The sequence below is a fragment of the Aplidium turbinatum genome, chromosome 7, assembly GCF_918807975.1.
Source record: "Aplidium turbinatum chromosome 7, kaAplTurb1.1, whole genome shotgun sequence".
NCBI classification, from domain to species: Eukaryota; Metazoa; Chordata; class Ascidiacea; order Aplousobranchia; family Polyclinidae; genus Aplidium; species Aplidium turbinatum.
The window spans coordinates 17,319,234-17,325,925 of NC_137478.1; the positions used below are offsets into that span (position 1 = coordinate 17,319,234).

The 6,692-nt window shown below is 39.0% G+C and overlaps 1 long non-coding RNA gene across 2 annotated transcripts; it reads right to left on the reverse strand.

Annotated features, from left to right (window-relative positions):
* Window positions 1-1,199: 1,199 nt before the first annotated feature.
* On the reverse strand, window positions 1,200-6,122 carry LOC145774813 (uncharacterized). 2 transcript variants are annotated; one of them, XR_014290059.1, is made up of 4 exons: window positions 5,952-6,122; window positions 3,041-3,225; window positions 1,898-2,026; window positions 1,200-1,388 (listed from the first exon to the last, which is right to left on the reverse strand). It is a non-coding gene; the product is annotated as an uncharacterized LOC145774813 (long non-coding RNA). The 2 variants fall into 2 exon arrangements; XR_014290058.1 differs by lacking the exon at window positions 3,041-3,225.
* Window positions 6,123-6,692: the final 570 nt, after the last annotated feature.

Here is a 6,692-nt window from a genome sequence, read left to right on the forward strand (position 1 = left end):
TCTGAAACAAAATCCAAATAATAATAATAATTGCTTTGACAGTGCAATCCAAAACCCGGTCCATAACATATTAAATGCCTTAATTTACGTCGTTAACTACTAAAACATTTTTAAAGGGGTAAGAGGGGCATGGCCCACCCCTGCGTGCGCTAGTGGCTGTGTTGTACATGTAACTGTGAGTTTAGTTCTTTGCTCAGTAAATTTTTGTTATTAGGTCGTCGTCGTCTGAGCTTCTGGGGCCGAGGGTCTATCCTTTTACCACCCCAGATTTACGATGTTCCCGGACTACACTGGAAGGCTGCTAGAGGGCAGCCAGTCTTTAGTTTCATCATCCATGACGCGCAAACCTTCCACTCCGTTAGGTGGCTTGAAGATGGTACAGTCATTGATGATGTGGTCTGCGGTCTGTTCCTCGGCACCACATTCACAGGAGGAGGAAGAAGCCATTCCCCATTGGTGCATGGTTGAGCGGAAAAGGCCGACGCCCGTACGGAGACGGTTGAGGCGCACCCATGCCTGTCTCTGTAGTGTCAGGCCGATTGGGCGTGTGTCGGCGTCGGGGATGAATGAATGGAGTCTGGTGGTGCTTGACCTCCCAGCAAACATTGTACTTCGGCCCAACGTAGTGTGACAGTTGGTAAAATAATGCTCCTCCGTTGGCACTACGTTGTGGCCGAAGTTGACCCAACGTATCTTGCACCATTCGTCGCAGTTGGGACAACTTCTTCAAAATGTTTGGACCAACGTTATCCCAACTCTGCACCCAACGTAGTTCATCGTTGGTACCCTACAATGGCCCAACGTATTTTGCACCATTCATCGCAGTTGGGACAACTTCTTTAAAATGTTTGGACCAACGTTATCCCAACTCTGCACCCAACGTAGTTCATCGTTGGTACCCTACGATGGCCCAACGTATTTTGCACCATTCGTCGCAGTTGAGCCGACTTATTTTAAAATCTTTGGGCCTACGTAATCCCAACTCTACTGCCAACGTAGTTCATCGTTGGTACCTACGCTGGCCAAACGCACTTTGCACTTTTCGTCGCAGTTGGCCATACATATTTTGCACTAATCGTTGTAGTTGAGCAACGTTGGTTAAACTTAACCTGCAATTTCAAGTTGACACTGTCCTGATGATCCAATATGCCAATACGATGACCATCTTCTTATACTGAGCAAATTTAAGTCAATGATGTAAACAAACGTAAAGTTGTTGAAAAATACATTTATTCGAATGGTAAAATGCACCACCCATGCACAATTCACAGCTACGACAAGACATGCATAAAAGTCTAAAAACACAGTGGACTGAGGTACTTCATGCCTCATCAGAAGACTGCGCCTGGATGTTACAACGTGATCTGTGGCGGCTCAAACGCAAGTACCTATAAAACAATATGCAACATTTGTAAAGAAAGCAGGGATGAAAGAAAATATACTGTACAGTGCAAATTAGGTCGTGTTTACAGCACCGTGAAAGAACAGACTCTAATTGCTACATTGCCCATGGATATGTGTATGCAACACCCGGTTATGTTACAATAACAAGCATTTTTTTAATACATCCTAACATTCCTCAGTATGTTTTAATTCTGTAATTCGTAGCCTATACGATGGGGTGGGGAATGGGTATACCGTTATGTTCTATCAACCTCTAACATTAATGCACATTCGTTAATCGTGTTAATGCGGTTTGTCTTCTCTAACCAGTGCAAATTATTATTGTTATCGTTTGATAGATCTTCGAAGTCAAGTCTTAAAATGTGTGTATATTTCTTGAAGTTCTGCTCCAGCAATAAACTAATCGCTGGTTAAGTAAATAAAAATGCTTTTATTGCCCTTATTGAGAGAATAGTAACGATTTGTCAGTGATGGAGAGAACAAATGAACATACCCGCAGTACTTTTTGTAGCAAGACGTTTAAGCCGGCCCCCATCGCGGTCTTCCCACGTCTTAAACCAGTCGCCCAGTTTGTGGTCGATTTCTTGTAGAGTGCATGATTTCGTATTGCTCTGGACAACATCTATAAGTAAAGCAGTTTTGTAAACAAATAATGTTACATCGATTTTTATTTTTACACAATCATCTACAGCAGTGGCCTTCTTCTTCTTCAATTGCCTTGCCTGAACCAGGCATCGACGGCCTCAGATGAATAGTTAGACCAAATGTTCCTATTATATGTTGCTGTGGCCAGCGGCTCTTAACCTGTGGGTAATTACTCAATCTGGGGAAGTTTGAGGTCTTCCAGAGGGCAATGAGCAGGACAGTGCAAATTATTACCAATTTTTAATCAAACTTAAATCATTGTTGGGTTTGGCTTTGGCTATTCCATTCAATTGATTGCCAAAGACTAATAAAATTGGTACGAATGGAATTAATTTTATGCTGCTGTTTGGAAGTCTTCACGAGAAGATGCAGAACAACGTGTTCTTGTCGAAGGTTGCTTATTTGTGCGACTTTTTCTCTGACATAAACGCCTTGAACTGCTTGCAGGGCAAATGGACAAGGTTATGGGATTTAATAGACAAATAATAGATTTAAGATGCCCAACATGCTTAATTGCTTAAAGTGGGGTAACGGGTCAGAAAAGGTTAAGAACGTTGCTCTACAGAGTCTACAGTCTGTTTCACGTGCGTGGCACGATCATCAGGAGAGCTGTAATAAAAGTAAAAGCGAGGACATCACCATAAGCATAGCCGCCGAACCTAGGAAGGTCGGCCTTCCTGACCTTTTCGCAGAGAAGGCCACCCTTCCCTGTGAAATCGGCCAGATCAACTTTCTAATCTCATCTTTTTTACTGCACACGAGTAAACAGCAGGTGTTTTTCAACTAGATCTAGACTGAGGCATTAATCAGGGATAGTAAACAGCAAATTGACAAAAAAGATTACGAAAAAGGTAAACTTCAGATGCTGCAAAACTTATGATATATCCAAGGTTGTTATTTCATTGAAAATTAATCATGAACAGTAAGTATTCTTTCTGGAGACGATATCATACCAACAAGAGGTGAATACAAAACTTAAACAAACACTTACCTACGACCATGTTCTTTAAGTTTTGCATGGAATCAAAAGAAAACTTTTTCTCTCCACTTAATGTATTTTCCCCTTCCCGGTCCGCGAGACGTAACTTGCGACTTCGTTTAACATCACCTGAGGCATCAATCGATTAACCGTGTCGTGTAGGCTTTTTCCTCCTAGATACGACACAGTTGTTTGAACTGCAATAGAACAGATGGATGTTGAAATGCATAAGCCGAGATCGTTAAAACAGCATAGAAAGCAGTCCCATCAAACAGTCGCGGTGCGTACCAGGCTACCAGCGTACATAGGTGTCGAAATAGGGTGGGCTTTATTTTAACAAAATATGTTTTGCCCACCCTGTTTTCATGACACCTATGAAGTGTTCGTTACAATTATTTCCGTTTTTGTTTTCAGCTGAATTATCCAACCAACTGCAGTGTAACCTCTGAAGACTTGCAATAAACAAGATCACAGATATGCGTAAATCAAACGCACAATACCACATTCCAATTGACAACTTTGAAGGTGGGTATGTAAATGAATCCAAACCTCCAAACAGTAACATTGATACCAACATCAGATTGTTCCAAATTCCAGTTATTAACATCAAGGCTAAATATTTTCACCAAGTTGTCAACTTAAACCTCAAAGATATCAAGCATCTGCTCATGTATTTGGATTAAAACGTAGAGATGGCCTCATCACTATCAGACAAAAACTAAAGTCCCGAAAGCTGACGAAATTCTTCAATACCAAACACGATTTTAATGTTTGTGCAGACTAATACTGTGTGATGCTGAAACCAGCTTTGAAATTTTTGTGTTTTCAATATGTAGTTGTGTGATACAAACCATACAACAGCATGTCTGTAAGAATGTGAAGGACTGACGCACACTAAGCATTTTGACTCCAATATGACATTTGAAATACAAATTAAATATGCACACAATGAATTCAGTTTATTTAAGAATTTCTAAAACAAAACTATATTCTGCCTCATTGAAGCCGAACTGTGACAGTGTGAATCAGCCATAAAAATAGTGGATTACTCGAAGTCCACTTTGAAACTAGACTGTTTTATTGATTCTTTGATTGCCAAGATCAAGTGTATTTATACTAGAAGAGGACTTCATTTGTTTGAGTAAGTTTTTAAAAGTAGTTCTACTTGATGGGGTATGTTTCACAGTCATAAGATCAATCATTATACACTTTTGACATCGCACCCACTGCATCAGTGCTTGATTTTACTTTAAAAAATCAGTAATTTGCTTGTAACTTTTTTCTGTACATTTTTAAGAGAAAGTTCTTTGGAAATAAGATAGAAACATGTTACTTCTGCAGCATTTAAGCCAAAAACTAACTTTCTAGTATAAGCATTTATCAAGATATGGCAAAATTAGCTATTTTCAGCTCGTTTGGTGAAATTGCACGGCCACTAGAGGGTGCAAGAACCCAAAATTATGATAGAAGTATTTCATTTGATATTTGGGGCCATATATCAAGACCACTTTTTGAAATTCAATTTTTTTTATTTTTCACTCCACCCTAATGAACAATTCGTACCCTCAGTTACCTTGAAAAGATCAAGAGAAAAAGTTAAAAAAGCAGTCGCTGATTGTAGTCGCTGATCGTAGTTTCCGCAAACATTTTAAAAGGATTAGATATCGATTAGCTAGGCATCGGTATCCGCAAACAAACAAACTGAAAAGATCGAGAGAAAAAAATAGAACATTGCTGATCGCAGTTTCCGTTTTTCCGCAAACATTTTAAAATTTCCGGTAATGCAAACATTTTAAAATTTCCGGTAATGCAAACATTTTAAAGTTTCCGGTAATGATTCTAAGAGTTTGCCGAAGTCGCTGAAGGCAGTTTCCGCAAACATTTTAAAAGGGTTAAGGTTTAGGGTGTTTCCGCAAACAAACAAACTGAAAAGATCGAGTGAAAAAAAAATAGAACAAAGCCGAAGTTGCTGATCGCAGTTTCCATTTTTCCACAGTTTTCGCAAACATTTTAAAATTTCTGGTAATGATCCTAAGAGCTTGCTGAAGTCGCCGATCGCACTTGCAGTTTCCGCAAACATTTAAAAAGGGGTACCTCTAAATACCCATTGTCAGGCATTAGACAAATCCTAGACAATGCCTTGAAATTACCGACAATGCCTGAAAGTAGCTACTCTACAATGCCTGACAACCCCTGAAAATGCTATAATGCCTAACAAACCCGTCAACCACTGATAATGATCGACAATGCCTGGAAATTCCCAACAATGCCTGAAAGTAGTTAGCCTACTCCACAATACCTGACAACCCCTGAAAATGCTCCACAAACCCCCAAAAAGCCTACTATGCCTGACAATGGGTATTTAGAGGTAGGCCTACCGTTTTAAAAGGGTTAGGCTTGATTAGAGTTTCCGCAAACATTTTAAAAGGGTTCGGGATTAGGGTTGATCAAAGTTTCCGCAAACATTTAAAAATTTCTTTAAATGATCCTAAGAGTTTTTGTTTGTTTGCGGAAAAATTTTAAAATATTTGCAGAAACTGTGATCAGCAACTTCGGCTTTTTTTAATTTTTTTTTCGATCTTTTCAAGGTACGAACTGACGGTACGAATTGTTCATGGTGGTACTAATTAGGTTGCATCCGATGCTGCGCAATCTACTTCATAAAACAATCTGCAAAAAACTTGTGGTATATACATAATGCGGTGATAGTAGCAACATTCGAATCCTGATAAAAAACTTCTCGTTGACATAATAGTCATTTTTATGCCACTTGAAAGTGAAGATACCACTTTTTGAAAAAATCGAGTAGGCTACTTCTAAAAATGTTACTTCAAAACCAATAAACAGGTCACGTAATTGCCGTAAAAAGTATTAAATAGTTTACCCTGAAGAATAGATTAGAGTCAACTGAAATAAACCTTACCTGAGTTTCATGATGATCATTCATTTGGGCAGTGCTCTCATAAATGAAAACCTGAAAGTCCCCAAAGCTACGTCTAAAAATTCCTAGATTACATCAAAGTTCCCTAAATCATTATTACATTCAAACAGTTTCACGTTCTGAAACAAAAAGCAAGAGTTAAGCGGTTTAAACAACAACACTAGCAAAAACCATTCTACATAACTTTGTTGTATTAGTGGGCAAAGTCTCACAGCAAAAAGCAGTACGGTACCGTATGTTAAATTACAGTGATGTTTAATATTACAGGGATACAGTGAAGATTTTCCAATGCTTATCACATGCTAAAAATGACATAAACTGTGCACGACTATCGACTTATTCATGAGAGCTAATTCGACTAGTAATTAGTTGATTAGTTCATGTGCTTCAGCATCTGTAGTTGAACTCTTCATGAGCCCTTGCCAACTGCAACAATTTAGCTCGATCCCTTAATCCCAGTTTGTCAGCTGACTTCATACCTTGGGTGTGTAGCAAACCAACTAAACTTTCTGACTTTAAACTGTTCCTGTAGTCAGTTTTAATGTTCTTCAAGCTATCCGTACTAAAAAGTCATTCAACTGGGGCATTTAAACATGGTAGGGACATTAGGCAAGTGACTACTTTGCTATGAACTCAAATACGGAAGAAAACTTGACAAATAAACACCACCGTCATTCTGGCAGAATAATTTTTCCGCTTTCCACCTAAAAAAGATATCCGTGA